The sequence below is a fragment of the Nannobrachium achirus genome, assembly GCF_963921795.1.
Source record: "Nannobrachium achirus genome assembly, chromosome: 4".
Taxonomy (NCBI): domain Eukaryota; kingdom Metazoa; phylum Chordata; class Actinopteri; order Myctophiformes; family Myctophidae; genus Nannobrachium; species Nannobrachium achirus.
The window spans coordinates 58,207,117-58,230,826 of record NC_137813.1 but is presented as its reverse complement, the minus strand read 5'-3'; the positions used below and the strand labels follow the sequence as shown (position 1 = coordinate 58,230,826).

The 23,710-nt window shown below is 42.2% G+C and overlaps 1 protein-coding gene and 1 long non-coding RNA gene across 2 annotated transcripts in view; one reads left to right on the top strand and one right to left on the bottom strand.

Moving 5' to 3' along the window:
* The window catches only part of LOC308284290 (histone H1-like), a gene marked incomplete at both ends in the record, with an annotated part of 115,134 nt that overhangs the window by 64,618 nt on the left and 26,806 nt on the right, over nucleotides 1-23,710 (top strand). The gene's annotated exons all lie outside the window — the stretch shown is intronic.
* LOC308283227 lies at nucleotides 1,045-4,283 on the bottom strand. Its single transcript, XR_013961906.1, has 4 exons — nucleotides 4,176-4,283; nucleotides 3,835-4,055; nucleotides 2,241-2,449; nucleotides 1,045-1,962 (listed from the first exon to the last, which is right to left on the bottom strand). It is a non-coding gene; the product is annotated as an uncharacterized lncRNA (long non-coding RNA).

The window sequence follows — 23,710 nt, the reverse complement described above, 5'->3', positions numbered from 1 at the left end:
GTCAGTGCTCTGTGTGCTGCAGAATACTGACACAGTTGTGTTTTCTCCCCAACTAAAAGCAAATAAAACACAGGCAAATTATATTATTTAAGATGAAACAACACGTGGATCAGATAGCAGAGTAGTTTCACTTCATAATCAGATCGTGTAGAGCCCTAGGGACCCCTGAGTTTTGTTTTAGGACGTTTAGACCTCACTAGGACACTGTGATCATTCAATAAGCTCTTGCCCAGACAGCACAGCGGCGTCGCGCCTATTTAGCTTCGGCGGACAGCGCGACTTGGACGCAATGGGCCTCATTGGACCTCGCTACGTCCGCTACGTCCGCGCTGTACAGCAGCGCTGTGTGATGCTCATTGGGAAGATGCATTTGCTACGTCGCTGGCGATGCGGCAACGACATATCTACGCTCTCTGCGCGATATTAATGCCTACGGTTCGACACTTATTCTCCCTCCCCCCTCTCTTCTCCCTCCCGTCACCCCTTCTCCCCTCCCCTCACGCTCCCTTCTCACCCCATCCATTCTACACTTGCAAATGATGTTACTATGGTTTGTATTCTTACCTGCTAACTGCTGTCCTTACTGGCTGCTGCACCTGGTAATGGAAGACTTTCCTGTTCAGTTAAAACGCAACCATAAAAACCCTAATAAAAAGGGGCATTGTTGTGTCTGTGAAAAATCAGACCATCACGTACGTCCTAATAAACTTTAAAAGTGCAGGGCAGCACCAACAACAGCAGTAGTGTGAAAACGTACATCAATCGATCCCAGAGCATCACAACAGGGCAGGCAAAGCTAGTCAACAGATGCACACATCGAACGGAGGATCTAAACATAACAGTGAGACATGATGCAGTATTCAATATTTCATATTTATTTAACTGTTATTGTATATGCAGCAATAAACCTTCAAGCAATTGATAGAAAACAGATAGGCCTACATTTAAAATTGCCCTATTTAAGTTCCTATCACACAAACATTTGGAGGACCCCCGGTAGTAAATCTGAGGACCCCCTGTTGAAGACCCCTGATATAAGTTTAAAAAGAAAATCAGTATTCAAACATTTATGTACCAGAACAAATGTAGGCTATATACCATAATTATATAATGCACTTAACCATTTCCAATCAAATTTGAATGGAACAAGAACTCTTCACTGAGAGTAAAAACATTCACTGAAAAGGTAGGCCTTATGTTGGTGAAATGATCAGGCCATCACATAGTTTCCCAATGAACTTTACTTAGCAGCAGCAACAAGAGAACGATGCCCCAAAAAAACCCACAGAGCAGAATAGAACACCAGTCAGACAGTAAGACTTAACAGGCCTAGTAACATTATTACATTAACTGAAAAATTATGCTTATATTGTGTAGCTCATTAGGTGTTTAAAATGTTTTTTTTTAAACAGTTCCTCATTTTGCTGTGGGCCGCTTGACAAACCCCTCCAGGATCACTGCATGTCACCGGACCACCAGGCACATTTTGAGAACCACTTCCTTACGATATTCACATAAAGAATACAGCCTGTTCTAAATGAAATGATCAAATATCTATAATGTCTATAATAGACACACAAATTGCCTTCGGTATTCTGTCCTCCCTTATTTAAATTATGTATTTACCCAAGTGCTGCTTGGGTTCAGTGGCTGGTTAATTACAACATATAGCCTTCTGTGAGCCCATCATTATGAGGGTAAATTCATGTTCCTGGGTCAGTAGCTACGATGGTGGGGCCAGCCCAGTCTGTGTCTCCGGTCATACACAGCTTTCTAGCCATGGCGGGCCAGAGGCCGGCTCCGGAAGACTGCAGGGGGACTTGCAGCACCCCATGCTGCGGTGTCGTCCATGTGTTGATGGGGCGCACAAGCTGGATCTCACCGAGAACGCTAGCAGTCGCAGAACCAGGGGCTGAGGGCCAGCTGCACACAAGTGCAGACCGTGTGCAGGCTGCTGAAGATCTGGGGGAACGCACACGCCACGCACGCACACACGCACGCATGCACACACACACACAGAGAGAACAGTGATATTTAATTATCTGGATAAAATAAGTTAAATGGCTCTATATTGTGAAAGTTATTTTGATCGGCATTAATACAGAGAGCATTGATGGACTTGATCATTACTCCTAAGGACAAAGAGATGGAGAATGAGTATTTCTTTAAGGATTGTAGCACAGTATTCAAGATCAAGTGTGTGTGCGTGTGTGTGTGTGTGTGTGTATGTATGTATGTACCTGATAGATGTGGTTGAGTTTGAAGTGTTTGAGAAGCAACAGCAGGATGGTAGAGATGGCCTTCACAATGATCTCTTTGTGGCGATTGACATCAACACAGAGATTCATGTAACAGCCCCCCGGATTGATAGTGGACGTTAATGATGAGACAGTAGAGTTCCAAACAGATGCTGCTTTATTGTGGTGAAGCACCTGGTAGCACCGTGAAACTAGACAAATATGACAAAAAGAAATATGCATATTAAAGTGGGTCTAGTTACATAAATAATACAAAAGGTTGTCAAACAGTTGACCAAAGAAATAAACTACAGTTTGGCCTGACAACAAACAGACAAGATGCACTTTAAACTGTACAAATTGGACCTCTTAATACAATAAAACAATATTAATATGAAATTCACCATGAAAGTAAACAAACATAACCCTAAAGACAACATGCAAGTTGGATTCATTTAACATGGCATAAATGTAAATGAGTGAAAACACAGAAGAAATGTGGGTACTCTGCCACCTAGTGGACCTTTTAAAACACTACATACCAAAACTGCAGATATCAGATCAACAGTAATTAATCACAAATAGTAATAACCTTTAGTTGGTGGTCATTTACAATTCATGCTCTGCAACACTGTGGTTCTGCAGCCACAAATACTGTTCCCATAAGTTCTACAGTTTCACTGGGATTGTGAGTGCATCACATTATCAACAGGCATATTAACAACCATTTAGGCTTGAGGCTGATTCTAAAACACTTTCTAAAGCCTGACCTAAGTTTTCTGAAACCACAAATAGTATTACAAATTTACAAAAACAAATGTTGCTACATACTGTACAGTACATGTACTACACAACAATGTGTTCCCATCCATAATGGGTTAAATCCATAAAAGACTGTGTCACCACTTTAACCATTATTTTTTGGCTACTGGTATTCAAAAATAGCAGATCTACAAGCTTGTATCTGGGGGTCCCTGGAACATATTTTGAGATGGGGGTCAGCTGCAAAATACATATAATCTTGGGGGTCCTTGACATGAAAAGGTTAAAACTACATTAGGCAGCAGAAATTAAAGGAAAGGTCCAGCCAAGTTTGTGTTTACATATTCAGATCTTTGAGCAATGGAGTATTTAAGTTATAACAATTTGTTGGAGTACTTTGGTCGCGTCGTTTAAATCACACCCAAAACTATGTCTTGAATGCCATGGCCTCTTGTGTATTATTGCTTTAATTATTACATTGCAAGGAGCTCTCTACTGGAACCGTTGACTCCCCCCCCGACCCGACTCTGGATAAGCGGAATGTGGGTGTGAAACGAATCAATCAAAGATTAAGTCATCTTTTTACTGGTTCATTTTAACATTGGTTGGAGAGGTGGTTGCTGACATTACATCATTATCTTGTATTTCTGTATTATAGCTGTAGGAAAGAAAGAACTTAGGAATACACTTGCAGTGGAGTGTTATTGGTCCAACTCTCAGAACCTCAGTCTGTGTATTTTTTTTAAATATATATTTAGGGGGGCTTTTTCCGCTTTTATTGGTATACAATAGACTGATATGACATGGGGAGAGAGAAGCTTGTTAGGATCTTTACCAGCCTAGGTGCCCAGACTGCTACGCCAGCTGTCTGAATTAGGAGTCCAGGGCAGCCTGACGGAGGGTGTGGGATGGGTGGAGACATGACCTCGTCCCTCTCCAGGGGGAATGGCTCTGCCTCTATGGAGTTGCCGTTGTCATCTTTATCCTCGTGGGGTCGTCGGCCTTGTAAGGGTCTTTATCGTTGAATGCGTCCAGGTTGTCTTGCTTTATCAGGGACTGTAATTCCAGAGTACAAGGTGATGAGCACTGAAAACAGCCTGACGACATGTCATCAAAGCTGTTCCCGTACGGTTCTTTGTTTTGAGACCAGGGAGGAGGTGCAGGAGTGACACTTACCTTGTGCCCGTTTCTGCTGCTGTTCTATGAAGTCTGAAGCAGATGCAGGGGGAGACGCAGCTCTCATGCTCCTCACCACCCTGATGCGTAAGCCTCCAGCTTACGCACCTTGATGCCCTGGAGCTGCTCGAATCCTCCAGCGTGAACTGAAAGAGCAATGAGAGGTTTTCATGGATTAAAGATAAATTAACTCACATCTGAAAAGTCCTAATCTACAATTTGTGAAATGGCATCAAAGGCGCCACACAGAATTTGATGACCATCCCAAAGGGCATGACAGAAATGGGCTTGTTGTTGTACAGCGGAGACCCTGGTTGAAGAGAGGAAATGGTCGAATTAGATTTAAAATGGGACTTGGACACAGTCAAACATTACACACAGTATTGAACATCACACATAATCACACCATGATGTGTGCATCCACAGCATATACTGTTATTGAAGCTAATTGTCTCCCTCTCACACAGTCACACACACCTCTCTAGTTGCATAGATGCCATTTGTTTTATTTAATTGAATTACTTCTTATATGATAGCTAATGCTCTTCTTGATTATTATATCCACCCGTTTCCGCTACAATATACTCGAGCATTATCTGTAGGACACTTCAGGTTAACAGCAGACCTCCAAGTCCAAGCACACATCGCATCTTCAACAAGCTGTGAGCTTGTTGCATGTTCAATGATGTGTCTCACTTGACTGGAAAAATAGCGCCACGACTGCTTATTTCATAAACTATATCTCCCAAAAAATCCCATTTTATCAGTGGATGGAAACAGGCTAAATTAGCTTTGCCTTTTTTTTGATAATTTCTGATAATTTGCTTCCTATTTTCAAAAAAAGCTTTATGGAAACGCAGCTTATGTCTATGGTCCAGGGTGTGTACCCGTCTGTCTGTCCCCCTCCCACAGTGTTTACCTGTCTGTGTGCCTGTCTGTCTCCCTCTCACAGCAGTCCTCTGGTATCCAGGGTATGGATGAGTCTTGCAGACAGCTTGATGTTGTTGTGGAGTACCGGTTTGTGGTGCGTCAGACCGTTGCTCACAGTCACGCAGCTATGCACACGCACACAAAAAAACAGGTTGAGAACCACTGTCCTAGTACAGGGGTAGAGCAGACAAGGCCCGGCAACTTTATTTATAGAGCACCTTTGGTACATTGAGGTAATTCAAAGTGCTTTACAAAATAACAATGCAATCTAAAAATAAATTAAAATTACAATACATACATTGAAAACGAGAAAAGAGTATGGGGACATCAAAAGTCTATGTGCCTGGTGTTCAGACTCATAGCATATTCACGTCCTTAGACACCTCAGGACATGTTCCTCATGAATGCAGAGGTTCCTCCTCTCTCTCCTTTCCTCGCTCCTTCCCTCCCACACACACACACACACACACACACACACACACACACACACACACACACACACACACACACACACACACACACACACACACACACACACACACACACACACACACACACAACATTCTATTTCACTAATGCATATTCGTATCATCTCTCTATATATTAAATATGTCTCTGCCTGTGTGTCTGACCATAAACTCAACAACACACCAGAAATTCCATGCATTTGTTGCACATAGCGGTGCAATTTGTATAGATGGTTTCAGACATCCAGACAGTTAAAGCTGTCACGATTATGACATTTTACATGACGATTAATTGTCACTCAAATAATGGCGATCGTATTTTTGTCATTGACAATTACATTACTCTTTGGCTTTTAGGCTTTGAAGTTGCACATGGCAAATATGACACCTAACCTAAATATACAAAGAAATTACGACATATTTGACAACTTTATACTTAAAAAAGAACACTGATGGTTGAAATAGCCGATCTACAAGCTCACGAGTCGCGATGCGACGTGTTGCAAGCTTGAAGATCTGCTATTTCCACTATTCTTTACTTAAATATATGACAATTTTTCAACATGGAAACGATAATGACGATTATGAAAAATAATCGCGATTATGTCAAATAATTGTGATTTGACGATGTAATAATTGTGACAGCCCTACCAGTCAGTCAGACATTCATTCATTGACAGATGACTTTTTGATTGACATACCGTCCTCTTCCTCCTTCTCTCCGTCATCCCCGCTGTCCGCCGACACGCTGCGCTTCCTCTTCCTGTCCTGGTAGGGATGGGAAGATGTCACAATTATTGTGACCCAAAAAAAAAAATCACGATTTACGACATTATAGCAATAATCAAACTATCCCCAGCATCAATTATCCTGGGGCGGAACATATGCCAAATAATTGCTGATCTACAAGCTCACAACGAAGGATTTGGAAGACAATGTCGAAATATTCAAAGAATTTCAAGGTTTTTCAAAAATAGCAGATCTACAAGCTCACAGCGTTGGACTTGGTGCCGCACTGTGAGCTTGTAGATCTGCTGTTTTTCAATAGTTAAAGCATAGAATGATGTTTAAAGTAATGCGTTCCAGGTCTAGATGGGTTTATACTTTAGCTAATCAAAAATAGCAGATCTACATGGAATTCTGGGGGTCCTTGACATGAAACAGTTTCAGAACCACTGATTATAGAAACATTTTTTTTTTAAGAAGACATTATAGAAAGGACCTCTGGTATTAAAGGGTTGTGCTTTTCCTCCAGTAGGTTTGTTCCAACACTTACTTTCTTTCTCTTCTTCTCTCCTCCTTTCTCCTCCTCCTTTTCTCCTCCCCTTCCTCTCCTTCCTCATCCTCCTCTTCCTCTGCTTGCTCCCTGTTCTCTTTCTGCGCCTCCTCTGTCTGCAAACACACCACATCATTATTACATCACTGTGACATCACTATAACACCACCTTCTGCTGCTCCTCTGTCTGTTCAGCCTGGAAACACCATGACATCACTAACACCACCTACTGCTCCTCCTCTTGTCTGCTCAGGCTGGGCTCCTGTTGCATTGTATTCATCCTAGCTGGATGAATTTTATATTATATGTGGATATAAGAAAGACGCAGGAGCATAAAGCAACAACGAGCTGGCCAGATGTATGGAGAACCGGGACGACCGGAAGCGACGATGAAAGGCTCGTCTGAGGACGACCTAGACAGAAAGCTTAGACACGGATCATCGCGGTTGTATTTTTTCTTGTCCGCGTGAAAGTCACCAGTGCGGCAGTGCCACAGAAAAACTTTGACAAGGGAGGACTTGAAGCTGAAATGCTAGTTTTTGCTGTTTGTAAAGTACGTTCCACTAGTTACAAATGTAGCGGTCCCCTTGTGGTCATGTATTAAGGGGAGGGCTTTTGTGTTCTTTTAAATATATTTAACTTAACTCCGATTAACTCAGTATTAATTAGCTTGGATCTCTTTTTAACTAATAAACACACAAGCAGTTTTTTAAAGTCACAATATCAATGAATTACCTTTTTAAGTACTTTTATATTAAAGTTATATAAAATGAGTATTTACTGAGCTTAGATTATAACCAGTAACCATGACTTCTAATCTAGTAACCAAATGGACCCTTTAAATACCAGAAAAGGGTACACAATAAATCTACACAACTCAATAATTCTCAATTATTTAGTTAGGATCTTTTATGCAATGACTGTGCAAAAGTAGTAAATATGAATATGAATAGAAAATAATAAAATAGAAAATGTAAACAACAGTTTAGCAGATTGAAAACCTGAAATGTGAACCATAAACCTCTTCTTTCAGGAATACTGTCACTACTGTAAGTGCAAAAAATAATATTACCTTCTCAAAGTTAATATTCAAAATAAAGACCCTTGAGTTGTCACCCTTCAGTCACTTAGAAACCAATTAAATAATTTGTGGGCCCACACACTCACACAGTCCCTAAAAGCCGGCAAAATTAACTACTACCTAAAGTAATTAGTTAACCCCCAAAACCTCTTCTTTGTGTCCTCCAGTCGAAAACAACAGACTACCACTTAATCAGTCCAACTGTGGAAGTTAAAACTGTGTCTAGAAAAACGTCTGCTCATGAACTGACTATACTCACTGAGCTTGTTAGCTTAGCGTTAGCAGGTAGCACAACCAAACAGTCTCTGAACCTCGTGAAGTAATTCCTCTTGTCTTGCAAACTTGCAGCTTGTCCTCCTCTCAGAACGTTGTGTAAACACTCACAGGACTGAAAACTACAACTGTTTGTGCACAGCAAACACTTATATAAAGAACGCCTCTGAATCACTGTTGTGTTCCCTCTCTCCGATCCCGTAGCCTCTCTCTCTCCCCTCTGGGCAGCCAGTGTTACGCTCAAAGCTGTCCCTGCAGTTAGCCCCATAAATGCTGGTACAGAACTTAACATAACAGGAAAAACATTGCTTTTAAAACTAAAACAAAATAAAACTCCTAATGAATTAAGTATGACATAATTACGTTTTTAACAAAACCACATCACACTTTTTAAAGGCTTAAAATTGTCAAACAAAGCCTTATTTAAATGTTTTTAATACTAGTTCAAGTAAACAATGTTGTAACTGGTTTACACAAACAGCAAAAACTAGGGTTTCAGCTCATTAGTCCTCCCTTGTCAACGTAGCTTGACGTAACTTAGCATGGCACGGCTAGCAGCATCAGTAAATGACAACATGTAAACATAGCTAGCTAGCATGTCAAACCAGCAGAAAGATTAGGGTGTTTTCAGATATAACATTAAACATAAAAACCTATTTGACATGTCATCAATGAAATTATGAAGTTTAGAAAATATCCTAACTAGTTCTAGTGCATAACTGATGTTTTACATAATACAAACCTGTTTGAAACAGATGAAACGAGGGGAGCCAAGCCAACGGTGCTGCTTGGGAGTTGCCAGCTGAGCTGTGAGTCATGTGACGCAGCTGAAAATAGAGTCCTCGTTATGCCCCTATGGTTATGGCGCGGTCTCGCCAGAGAGCTCACTGTGACGCGAGTAACGCGACAGAGCATAGATGCAGGCGCTATGCAAGAAAAATGGGTAGCTCTGGAGACCTAAAAGCTATCTAAAAGCTATGAAGTGACACAGGCAGCAACACAAACGCTACGAAGCTATGTAATAGCTATGTCGCTCCGCCCCTTTGTGCTGTCTGGGTGTTTTGTTTAGTTTTTATTAATTGTATGAAACCTGCTCATTTCACACTTGCAATTATTCAAGAATGGTCAATTGAGAGCAAACTTACTATTATTATATTATTATTTGTTTCAATGGTACCATTTACAACTATACATAGGTCAAACAAGACACAATTTAAAATAGTATGTGCCACGCTTATACTCAAATTGTATGATGCGTGTGCATGTTATATGTAAGGGACTACAATAGCAGTGTTGTTTGTGGATTTAGTAAAACTAATTTGTATGTGATTGTATGTCAAGGTACCTTCTCTAGGCTGTGTTTCACACTGCACAAAGTGGTCAAGAGACGTCTGGGTGCGGACCACTCCCCATCAAAATAAGTTAATATAGTAATTATTTGAATCACCTTTATATACTTTTACTATTCAAACATAGCTGATCTACTTTGTAGTGTGTGTGTGTGTGTGTGTGTGTGTGTGTGTGTGTGTGTGTGTGTGTGTGTTTCTCCCCCTCCCCCCTCCTGTCAGTTTGGCTGTCATGGACACAAAATAGAGAATCTTATAAAACACGCCATGATCAGTGATTATGGATTTGACCTCACTGCAAGCTAAAGACTATTTAGGTTAGATCAGAGGCTAGCTCATACTTGTTGACTGTCAGTAATAATTATGAAATGATCACACCCATTCAACTCTAATATTGTGGTGACACATAGGACAATTTGAGGTAAACAATCAAAAGGCCCTTTGCTTCATTTACATTTCAAAGTGTGTTGCATATGAATCAGCATTTCGAACAATTAACACAAAAGTGCATGTCAGTGTAAGTACAGGACAACCAGAGAGCAGGAGAAACTCCGTGTAACCTATATGAACGAAATGCAGCCAGTTTGGCTAGAATACTGGACAGTGTACATTAATTTAACTAATATAGGCCTATATCTTGCAAGTGTAAAGGCTAATAAACAGATACTGCATTTAAAGGCTCAATCAAATCTGCATTCCCCGTCGTTCGTCATACAAAAAGCTGTTGACATTAAATTCACGGATAAACTCTTTTTTGAAAAGATGGGTGGTCCTTAAAAGGACCGTTGTGTTTAGAGCAGACAGAACAGTTTACTTGGAGCTGGTGTACTTGGTGACAGCCTTGGTGCCCTCAGACACGGCGTGCTTGGCCAGCTCACCGGGGAGCAGCAGGCGGACGGCGGTCTGGATCTCCCTGGATGAGATGGTGGAGCGCTTGTTGTAGTGAGCCAGACGAGAGGCTTCACCGGCGATGCGCTCAAAGATGTCGTTGACAAAGGAGTTCGTAATGCCCATGGCCTTGGAAGAGATACCGGTGTCAGGGTGGACCTGCTTCAGGACCTTGTTCACGTAGATAGCATAGCTCTCCTTCCCGGACTTTCAGCGCTTCTTGCCTCCCTTTGAGGCCGGTCTTGAAGTCCGACTTCGGTGGCTTGGCAGGTTCGGGCACTTTGTTCTTTCCCTGGTGGAAATTGAAGGATGCGCTATGACTGCATCCAGGCGTCCCGGGTTCCGACTATAAAACAATAAGTGTAATAAAAGTACAGGAAACGCTTGCCTATATGCTGTTTTCACTAGTTTTGTGGGACAGTCTTGTAAGATGAAGCAGGGCTTTGCTTTACCAAAAAACGTACACATTTGAAACTTGGAGCTCCGCCTCCGCTTACTGACAACGTAAGGGAGGACAGGCGGCGTTGCAAACTCGTGGACGGAGGGGGGCGGGGGGGGGCTGCATTTTCATAACCGTTTATTCGAGAGAATGACTCTGACGGCTCCCCACCAATCAGAGAACTCGCAACAGTTATGTATAGTGCTCTCCACCAATCATTGCATGCGTAGAGAGATATGTTCTCGTTATGGTCCGCAAAAGGTGTATAAACTCTCAGCAGGTTCATGGCTTGGTACCTCATATCGCGTCTACACTTCTTGGAGCAGCAGCGGAGATCGGAGAAGAGCAGAAGATGGCGTTCCAGCCGTTGATTGTGCCGAAGCCGTTGCCAGTGAGGCCGCCCGCGAATCACCGTATAGAAAGGTTGAATGAACTCATTGAGAATTGGTATGGAGCCAGATGGCGTTACTATGAAACAAAGGTCTATAGAGAGAAAGAACAGGCTATGCAGCATTTCAAGCAGCAGAAGGCGGCGCCCAAGGGGAAGGTGAAAAAGGTTAAAGCTAAAGCAAAGAAGACGAGGAAGCAGAGTCTTCCGCCAATCAAACACACCTTGAAATCCAAAGCCTGGGCTGACCACAACGCACTGATGAAGATAAGGAACGCGGCCGCCATCGCCGCCGCCGCCCCGCCACTACCCGGCCCAGTCGTCCCGCCGCCGCCGCCGCCGCCGCCGCCCGGCCCAGTCCCGCCACCCGGCCCGGTTCTGCCGCCGCCTGGCCCGGTCCTGCCGCCACCACCCGGCCCAGTCCTGCCGCCGCCGCCCGGCCCAGTCCCGCCACCCGGCCCGGTTCTGCCGCCGCCGCCCGGCCCGATCCCGCCGCCGCCGCCCGGTCCCGCCCTGCCTCCTGCTCCTGGACCTGCTCCCGCCCTGCCTCCTGGTCCCGGCCCCGGTCCTTCCAGCCCCATCGTTGCTGCCGGCCTTATTGCCACCCCCGCCCCACCTTAAAAAAAAACGAATGGGTTAAGTAAAAAAAAAAAAGACTGAAAAAAAAAAAAAAAATATATATATATATATATAAAAAAAAAAAAAAAAAAAAGGCTCTTTTAAGAGCCGCCCACACTTTCTTCAAAGAGTTGGTTCCATGTGCATGTGTTGTACTCAAGATTAATTAAAGTATGCCTACTGGAAACCAGTCAAATTACATCATCAAGCTTACAGTCACAAGGGCGTCCCTTCGTGTCACCGTATGAGCTAATTTATGGAGTTTCTTCATGTTGGCAACTACAGAATAACATCTTTCCAGATCAACCACATAATTTGGATTTCTGTTCCTTTCTGCACGTGGCAAGATTGTTCTATCATAATAGTTGTAACTTGTCTGCCTATTAGGTTGATAGCTACTGTCTGGTGATAAAAGCAGGCCATGAGCCTCGCCCCTTTTGGGGTTCTCAAGTAGGGTCTGGGGAATCCCAGGGGGTCCTTGGCGGGGTCCACATAAAATTGAGCATCAGTTTGACCAACATAATTAACCCTAGTTTATACTAGATCCTTCAAAAATAGTGTGTAAAGAAGCAGACGCCATACAGTAGCACCCCAATTCAATTCCCAGTTCAGAAGGTTGACATTTTTGTATTATAAATCCTTGTTTTGTGTGGTGTCCTGGAATATATTTTGAGATATGGATTTCTGGTTTTCATGAGCTGTATGCCATTTAAAAAAATGAAGTAAGCTGTGCCCACATAAAGTCTCATCGTTATATTGTCCAATTAGAAATATCATGGAATGGATAATGATGTAATTAATAACTAAGCATTTGCGGGGGTGTTGATTTTGCATTGGACATCTTATGTAAGTATCTGTCCATTTTGCATGGACATACACACAAAGCCATACTGTACCGTACTGTACCGTACATAATTAGTCCTTGTTTTGTGTGGTGTCCTGGAATATATTTTGAGATATGGATTTCTGGTTTTCATGAGCTGTATGCCATTTAAACAAATGAAGTAAGCTGTGCCCACATAAAGTCTCATCGTTATATTGTCCAATTAGAAATATCATGGAATGGATAATGATGTAATTAATAACTAAGCATTTGCGGGGGTGTTGATTTTGCATTGGACATCTTATGTAAGTATCTGTCCATTTTGCATGGACATACACACAAAGCCATGTATTAGATTATCAATCATATAGCCCAATCATATAGGCTTTGTCACAGGCAATGGGCAGTTATTTGCAGTTTAAAAAAAAAGGTAAGGGTGGGGGACGGGTTGGGATTTTCTAAAGCACCGTTTCCCAAACACTGGGTCGGGAGACTCGGGACCCATTTCTGGATCACGGACGAATCTATGCGTCACAACCTAGTAAAAATATATGAAATATGTATCATTTTACTTTTAGAAATTAAAAAGAAATATGAATTTGACAAATGTTCAAACAAACAAACACACACATCTAAATTCCATAAATACACAGTAGTAATAATAATGATAATAAAGAAGTAGTGAAAATAGACGATCTACAAGCTCTTAAGACGGCGAGAAGCAACGCATTGTGAGCTTGCAGATCTAGTTTGGGTCCTGGGTGAATGAATATAATTTGGGTCAAGGGCTAAAACGTTTGATATACTGTTCTAACTAAATAAACAGGTTATATGTGTCAACAATTCCTACTTGGTGTGGAGTAAAATATATGCACGAGCATGTAGGCATAGACTAAATAACATGATGGACCATGGCCAGACTTTACATTACATTTGAGTAAAAGCTTATTTAATGTCTCTCTGAAAGTGTATGAATGACCATGTCCACTTTCAGAGTTTAACTAAGGCCTGACTTTATTATGTTGACTTTGAGTATCACTCTGCTGTTATGGAGCTATAGATACTGAATGATTATACTCTGCTTTATTTTTCAGATCGTGAAAATAAAATGTAATTTCACTATTATACCACTAGAGGCCACAGCCTGCTTATGGAAAACCTTGGCTTGCACATAATGCATTCAAATCACATAGTAGTTTGTGAAGGAAAAGCATTTACTCATATTAGTCTAGATTTGAGACATTCTCTCCTAAATGATGTCCTCTACCTAATAGAGTTGTTGAATGAAACAACTTTTGGGTAACTAGATGACATGATTATTATTCCTATAGTAGTTACCAAAATGTAATTTGCCGACCGAAGCTTGCAGGTTACCATGAGAAATGTCACAGTTTACCACGTGTAGACTTGTGTGTACACATGTTTTACACTACATGGGACGGTTCCCTTTACACATCACTGTGACACCACAGGTGATATCACATGTGACATTGCCTATGAAAAGTCCATACTATTCCCCAGAATCCCTTTTATGCCCATATATGAAGATCCCTGAGGTCGCATGTCGCCCTGAGGCGTCAATAATAATATAAGTGGGTTGGACGAGATCCTTTTGAAGAACCAAGTAAGTATTGAATTGAATTACATTTTGCCTTTTAAAATAAAGGGTGTAGACCCATTCAAACACGCACATCCACTTTGAGAAGCCACTGATGATAGACATGTTGATTAAATTGACACCAAAACATTTAAATGTGTGTGATTGTGAATGATTCAGAGCTTGAGGTGGGTATAAGTATCACTATCCTTGCCAATATTTGAGAAACATCTAAGCAATACCGGAATTCTTCCTCACTGTCGTCAATGATTGTCCACATGATTTCATCTACTGATGTGTTATCTTACCCAATGTGTTTGTTGTTGTCTTGTTTTTTTTTCTCTATCTCTATTTTGTGCAGTTTCTGTTTTTATTTCTGTATTATTATTGAACGTTTAGTCTGTTTAATTAATGACCGTTGGAAAGGATCCCAAATAATCCTGCAGGCTTATTCCTCTCCTTGCACAGTATTGTGTTGCCTTGATGTGTTCTACTTGTTTTATAACTTTGTGCTAATAAAACTAAACGCCATACCTGACAAGAAAAGTGCACACAGGACAGTGGCAGAGGCCGGGATTGTTACACACAGTGTGTGACATGCAGAGATCACCTATGTTTGTACATTGTTGACACAATCTATAGGCCTACCCGAAAAAGGGAGCTAGGCCATGTTGAACGAATCTAGATCTACACATCTAAATCTAAACCAATTTGTGATCAGCATGCAAATGGTTTGAATCCCCTCAGTCACTCAGACATTCACGCCATGGCTACACAGAGCTGGATATTTATGAAGCTAGAATTCTTTTTGTGCTGTTGGGGATTGCAGCCACATGAAGCTGGATATTTCAGCTGCGAAGCTGGATATTTTTGAAACCGGATAAATAAGTGGAGAGATTGAAAACTATCCGATTCACTGGATCCGTGTAGACAGGGAACCCGGATATCTCTGAAGACTTTACTGTGTGCGTGCTTGTTAGACCTAGATATCTTTGTTGTGTGGACCTAGATATTTTTCTATGTGGATATCTGAAAAACCGGGATATATGAAATATCCAGCTCTGTGGACCTAGATATTTTTCTATGTGGATATTTGAAAAACCGGATATGAAATATCCAGCTCCGTGTAGCCATGGCCTCAGCTCCACAGTGGGGAGGTGAGGGTGTTGAACTCATCAAGATGCTTCGCACCAAAACCAGCAGATACTATTCATAGTCCTGGAATGAGGCACTTCTGTACAAAGCAAGAGTAAGCGTTTTGGTGTAAAACGTGTGTGTGTGTGTGTGTGTGCGTGCGTGCGTGCGTGCGTGCGTGCGTGCGCGCGTGCGTGTGTTCCCCCGCAGACCCTGGCTCCCTAGAGAAAACAGACTTTACACCAGCCTCCATAAGTCACATTACAAATTACACATTATTTGATCTTACCGGCATTTAGGATTTTTAGTTTTTGTTTTTGTTTTTTGTGTGCGTGTGCGTGTGCACGAGCATGCGTGCGCTTGCGCGCGCACGCGAGAGAGAGAGAGATTATACGGTCAAATCTCACTCAAACGTTTTTGGAAAGGTTGGCAGCCCTCATATCATGGTGACTCACATCTCTCTACATACAGTAACATCAACACATGTTTTTTGTGGTTGTAGGAAAGTTAGCTGTTTGCTGTAAACATGTTGACATGATGTACGTGTGAAAGGCGGGAGGTTTACTTGAGCAGGGTGGTTTTAACACCTTTTTGTATATAGAATAGACAAAGCGAAGGGACCAAATTGACTGCATGTACCCTGACATTGTGGTCAGCTTCGGTTCCAGAAGCTGCTCACAATCCACACCAATGATTTACAAGACATTTAGGTACCCTGGAAAACATGTTTTCCCAGAGTGGGTCATTTGAATGTATTTCTATTAAGTGTCAAGGCAAAACAAACATACATACATACATACTCACTCCACCTCACTCTCATGCAGAGTATGTAAGGGTAGTCCATACTCTCTCTGACCACAAACTTTTCATTGGAGAGTCACACCGTCTGGGAATTCGGCTTTCCGAACTCAAATTCGAGGTAATGCTTTTCAGAAGTTGCAAGTGACATCATTTTGTATAGTTGAACCGGACCTATGAGACGGAAAGCTTGGCGGTCGGAGACAGTATGGAGTGTCCTTTAGCCTCATCTGTGAGCTCCCACTGTCCTGAAGCTTCAGCGAAGTGGAAGTTCACTGATGGGGTGGATCCTCCCTATAAATACACAATCAGAAAATCTACATTTCTCACATGCACTGTATCTCCGGGTGAAATGATTGAGACACTGATAACCAACTGCAATACAAAGATTTATTCAGCAATAAGTAATATGCATTTATCACTGAAAAACAATGTGCAATTCAAGGACACATTCTGCACACCAATGATTTTATTGATCACTCCAATGATTGATGATTGATCACTGTTTCTCAAACAGTCGTCCACGGACCATTTTAGTGCACAATGGCATACAAAAAGTTTTAAAATGTATAAAATGTGTTTTTAAACTTTGCCTGACAAAAAAAGTTGACTCTAGCTCCTTTAAGTATTTCAACAATTTATAGCCTATCCAACATTCCCTAAGTACATTTTTAAATAGGCATAGTGATTGCAAAACAGACCCTGATTCAGAGAGATTGTTAACTACAGTAGGGTCTTGATTTCATTGTTGCACACTTTAGGATTGTTTGAAATTACACTATGGTCCAAAGATCATAAAAGGTTGAGAATCATTGATGAAGATGACAGCTACGTACAGAATCACTGATGACGACAACAGCTAGAGTAACAAAATCACTGATGAAGATGACAGCAAGAGAAACAGAATCACTGAGGAAGATGGCAGCTAGAGTAACAACAGTTTACAGTTTAGTTATCAGCCATGGTCTTGTCCATCCAGGCACGCAGTGCAGTGACACGAGCAAACCCAGCAGGTGCAGTGGTGATGCAGCCTGGTTTAACCCACGAGGTGACACCAACCAGGGTCCAGGCTCCATTCTTCTTACAGACCAGGGGGCCACCAGAGTCAACCTGAAACAACATGCAGTTGTGTTGTAATCTGTTTCATGTCGATAATGACCAGAGCTGACGTCGGAAGATAATGTGTTATTAATTTACTCTACATATGTTTCAGAATTTAAAAAAAAAGGTGGTTATGAATGTAATGAAGCCAAGCAGCGAAGTGACAAGTAAGGGATAATGAATGGCTCCGCGGTGAATGACGACAGATAACTGACCGACGGACTGATAACTCCCCGAGGCGCTAGCCGAGGGGAGTTATCAGTCCCAAGGGAAGTTATCTGTCGTCATTCACCAAGGAGCCATTCATTATCCCGCTTATTACCCGGCTACTAAATCGAATTAATAATTTGACTAAAAACTAAAAACAAAACAAAGTATTTCCTTGTTTACAGACGGCTGGAAGTGTTCCACAAGTGTTGCGCTGGGCGTCCTCCCAGCGCGACACGGTCGCCTTGGAAAACAAGGAAGTGCTGATTAGATAAGGTCCATTTTCTGACACTACGTCGTCTATTTCTCACTTAAAATGTTTTTAAAAACATTCTTCAGAGCAACGTTTAGTTGTAAATGTCGCTGTGTGTTTCTTTTCGTGGCTGACATGTTGGATACAGCACAAGATTCACGCAGTGCAGCTTGACTGCAGCAGGTGTTCTGAGTCTTTGATTAGCCATCGGTCTGTTATTGAGCTGAGCGGTCTGCTATCCAGAAATAACAGACCTCTGATTTCAGCGCTCGACCAATCAGAATCAAGCATTGAAACAGGCCGGGTAATAAAACATGTAATTCCCTTCATGAAAGGAAATCAAATGTGGCAGTGGCTCAGGAGGAAGAGCGGCCAATTGGAAACTGGCAGTTTCCCAGTTCCATCACAGGCTTGGGTTACTATCGAAGTGCCCTTGAGCAAGATTGCAAAATTCTGTTTAGCCAGCAGATCCTATAGCCTAGCCCATGGGTCTTCAGCAGGGGGTCCGGGACCCCTAGGTGGTCCTCAGAGTTACTACAGGGGGGCCTCCAAATCTTTGAGTGATAGAACGTTTTTCTTTTCTCCTTTTTTTATAGCAACCACTTGAACTCTAGGGTCCATATTCTGAGAATTTTAGCCAAAAATAGTCGATCTACAAGCTCACAACGCCTCGCGCTGCGAGGCGTTGTGAGCTTGTTAATCGGCTATTTATGGCAAAGAGCTTTGGTGTAGAGGGGAAAAAGAGCAGACTAAGTACAGAGACAAAGGTCAAGTTTATTAACTATTGACGGTTCAAGTGGTTAAATATCTGAACACACAAATTGACAAAATGCACTGATGATTGTGCTGTCAAACAATGAAACTATATGGAATCTATGAACAGATTGTGGGGGTCCCTGCTTCATCTCTCTCTCTCAACTAAGGGGTCCTTGATATTAGGGTTAGGGTTAGGTTTAGGGTTCCGGTTAGGGAGAGAGTCATGTCACTCACATGGCAGGTTACAGATCCAGCAGCTCCAGCACAGAACATCCGTCTGGTGAGAAAACTGCCCCAGATCTCCTTGCACTGATCGTAGCCGATGAGAGGCAGACAAACCTGCTGGAGCTTGAGAGGTACATCACGAGCTGAGAAGAAATATACACAATTCAATGGTTAGGTTTGAGCTTCGAGCTCTTATGTTTCACTGGGAATGATACATTGTTATTAAATAGTAATAGTCTTGATCCTTTTTGAGAAGAAAATACATTTGTATATTAGGCAAAAGTGATAATGACTATTTGGAGTAGCTCTCACTTTGTTATTTTTCATTAAACCATTTTGAAGCTCTGCTATATTTTCAAACTGATTAACATTTGAAAGTTTCAAACTGACTAACATTTGAAAGTGAATATGTTTACTCTGGAGTAACTTACTGTGTTTGCCACTTGTAGGCTACAATCAAGCTACTCTATCCCATTAAAACCAGGGAAGCATCCATTTTATTTTAGATTTTAGCAACGTATTTTCTTTCAGAAAAATGTTCAGAAGGCATATTTGTAGACTCTGCCTCAGGCCGATGCTAAATGTAAAAGGTCTCTGCTAAGTCATTGAAGTGGATGGAAGGAAAGTATGTTTCCTGTGTTATTCCCTCACATTCGAAGTGGGTCCATCCCCAGCCAGAGACCACACACTTTGTGTCAGAATAGAAGATGTCACCAGTCTCAGCCACACACACGGGGGACACATGCTTGTTCATCTGGGCAGGGCGTTGCAGCTTGATCAGTGCGATGTCATAGTCGAGAGTTGTATGGCTGTAGTCTGGGTGATTGAAGACCTATCAAAAACAAATTACACATGCTTGAACATGAAACTTTGTAATTTTCTGGCATAATATGCTATAGTTGTTGATAGTGCTGCTTCAGGTCTTAAAATCTAGTTCAAGTAAATCTTTGGTCTAAAGATAGAGGATACCATACTAACTGCAGTGTTATAACAATGACATATCCTGGTGGATTTAGCCTTAACTTAGAGATAAAGGCAGAGATGAAAGATTAACATGAAAAGGCAATATTGTGTTGTGTGTGTTCAGCTAGACTTGGACTCTTACTCCTATTGCATCTTAGCCTTTATATACGCATATTTGATAAAGAAGCTGATCATGATCTGATGTTGATCAGAGCACACTTTATAGTTTTATACTTGATATAATGTTTTTTATAATTGCAGCTGTGCAGGCTGTAAAAAAAATACACATTAACATTAAATTAAACATAAAGATTATACAGTTGTTTCACAGTGAAAGTTTACCACAACTTCTTTATACAGTATGTGCGAACTTTGGACAGTCTACATTGTTGACACAATATTGCACTGTTTTGGCCTGCACCCTGATTCTGGATGGAAATCTCGGTCCCTGAGAAACATTGAAAGGGAAGCTAACAGATGGGGCTAATCCTCTCTATGAGAACACGATTTACAGCGAATAACTACACAACTGAAATTCAAATATGTTGCACATCAAGGACACATATCATACACCCAGGTATTTGTATTGGCTGCAGGCCGGGCATAGCAGTGGGGGTGGTTTTCTAGTCTTTTTTCTTCTTCTTTTTTAATCACAGAATTTGGTTTTATGGTCATGATTCACCAGGATCCTGGATGGCTTGATTCTTAAAATAATTAATATAAATATTTGTGTATAGGAAAAATGAATGGCAGATTTTTTTCAGTAGCAGCAGTAACCCATGCCCTATTGATTGTGTTGATGCCAACTACCAGCTGTTTACACTTTAGTTGTTAGCCATGGTCCGGTCCATCCAGGCGCGCACGTTGGGGATGGAGGTTGGATGGAGGCTTATAGTTGCTGTCGCAGCCTGCAGCGCCCCAGGAAGTAATACCAAACAGGGTCCAGGCTCCATTCTTCATACACACCAGGGGCCCACCAGTCACCCTGAAACAACAAGCAATTGCTTTATGTTGTTAACCACTTGACCAACACTCCCCAGCCAGAGTGCAGCTAACACTGTGTCTGCTCTGACAAACTCATTAAGCCAGCCACAAACACATGTCAACTTCGTCGCAGCAAGGCTTTATTTTTTTACTTTGTCACTCACCTGGCAGGTGTCAGCTCCACCAGCTTCAGCGCAGAACATCCTGTTCGTTATTTTACCCCAGTACTTGCTCTGGCACATCCTGTAGCTGGTGGTGGACAGACACACTTGCTGGAGATTGGTAGGACTCAGAGGAGCTGGAAGAAGACACAAAGGTGGGGGGCACGGACACGGTGGTGTAGTGGTTAGCACTTCGCCTCACAGCTAGAAGGTCCTGGGTTCGATTCCCGCCGGGGGAAGCTGTGGGCGCTGGGGGCGTGTTCCTCCACCCACGTCATCAGCGCGCACACCCTAGGTGGGGTTGGCGATAGGGCCTTTCTGTGGTGAGTTTGCATGTTCTCCCTGTGTCTCCTTGGGCATAGGCCCTCACACAAAAACATGCTGTAGTCCTGGTTTCCATACTACCTCTCCCTAGCCAGCCAGGTGCTCCCCAATGTCCCCTGGCGCTGCAGGGGAGAGTGGAAACCAGGACTACAGGTTAGGTAGTCACTGGGTGAGAAAAATGGGTTGCAAAAACCATAAAAAAAAAAAAAAAAAAAAGAAGACACAAAGGTTAAGTTTGACCTTTGAGCTGATAGACACCTATACTTGACCTAAAATTACAGTTTATTTTACTGTGTAGCCCTGAAAGAGGCTAGATATATTATACATTCCATTATAAAAATGCATATAGGGGGGAAATATTAGATGGTTCATTGGATAATAACAAATGCAAGGATTAATATTTGAATAATTTAATTATATACATAGGCCTGTAACATTTAACCAAACTTAATGATTTAACCATTGACCTGAAGAATAAAATGTAGGCTACTATTTACAATGGAGGAATTTTGTCTGTGACGGCACTCAGGGTTTGGAGACAATCCTCCTCAATGGCTGGTACTCTAGATCTGCCATGCTGTACTGTATGTTGTTGTGCGTATTACATAATTGACTGAAATATTTGTATTCAGATCATTGTGGTGTTATGCTATGAAAAGATTGTTTTGTAAATTAAACTGAAAGATGACAATCAAACCAGCGTCAGGTCCGTGTCAGCTTGTCAACTTCCTGACAAGTCAAGGTGCTTTATTTCCCAGTGTTCAACTTAAGCAAACACATCGGTCAGTTCAAAGTGATGGCTGGGCATCTGCTGCTAAGAGTCACTTTATATGCCTGATGTAGTTGCAGCCGTCTAAACGAGGGTGTCTGCATACTGCCATTCAGACATCCCCCATTCAGACCCTAACCCTGTACCTAACCTTAACCCTAATCTCTATGGAAGTGTCGCCATGCATGACTGAATGAATGGAGAGCGGCCCGAGTCTATTAGCTGGTAAAATAGTCCAATCACTGTGTTGTGGATGATTGATGGAAAGAGCGTGTTTTGTTATGCACTCACGTTCGTATTGGGTCAGGCCCCAGCCAGTGGCCACACACTTGGTGCCAGCATAGAAGTCAGAGTTGTCACCAGTCTCAGCCACACACACGGGGGACACATTCTTGTCCAGCTGGGCAGGGCGTTGCAGCTTGATCAGTGCGATGTCATAGTCATGAGTTTGGGGGTTGTAGTTGGGGTGATTTAAGACCTATCAGGGAAATTTAATTAGTTTAATGTGTAGTTGATTAAATGCTCCGATCAGGAACCATGCAGGAACACGGTTAACAAAATGTTCAAGAATTAAAAGATTGCAAAATGACATGCAAGTAATGCATGGAGAACAAATGTGACAAAATAATGTTGTGTCTACACATTATATGCCATATAAAACAGATCACCAACCTTTCCAATTCTCATATTCTGGATGTTGTATATTTGTTCTTGAGGAGGTTGTGCTGGCCCAGGATTAGACGGTTAGATTTACTGAAAAGATGTTGAGAGATTTCCTGAAAATACTGTTATGAGCCTCATAGGGACTGCAGCATTGTCCGTCTCCCCCCACACACACAATTAATTAACACAATAAAACACCAATTGGTTGAGTTGTAGGAGGTTGCTTGGGGTTTTGTATCCATGTTGTTCTCATTTTGCTCTTATCTTTTTTTTGAGCGGTGGTCACAACGCTCCTATACGTGGCCGTGTGTGTGGGTCTGTCTGTCTGTCTCCGTCCGTCCGTGTATGTAGCCTGAACTTCCTAAACTTCGGCGCGTAACTAGTGCCGCACCATTTACGCCACTCGCGCAATATATACATAAAAATGTGCGGCTCTGCCGGGAATGGTGTTCTATTACCTTTTGTTCCGATCCGCCTTACCATGACGACGTAATCACACACTCACACGTGTGTGTGTGTGTGTGTGTGTGTGTGTGTGTGTGTGTGTGTGTGTGTGTGTGTGCGCGCGCGCGCGCGGGGCGGCTGTAGCTCAGGATGTAGAGGGTTGGCCAATGTTCCATGGGTCGGCGGTTCAAATCCCAGCTTCTCCTGTCTACATGTCGAAGTTGCTCATCATGCATCATCATGCTGCATCATATGATGCAAAACGCATCACTAGCACAGCTGAAATACTAAAATATCTCAAAACACCGATTGAACACAAAGAATAACTCAGGATTGTGTTGATTGTGTCTCAAACAACAATAAAATAAGATCTGGTTGTACCAGAGGTGAAGTGGCCCTTTAAAGAGGTGGTGCCATGATTTCCCCCCTCTAAAACATGATTATCAGGTATTAAGATTATACAAGGAGGAAGATTTTTTTCCAAAAAAGTATACAGAAAGAGTTTAAATTGGGTTTTTATGTGGCCACACCCCCAGTTCATTAAGTATGCATGGATGTCATGGTGGGTGGTGACCCAGCTGAGTTAGCCACACCCCACAGTGTTGGGTGAATGGTAAAAGGGGAGGG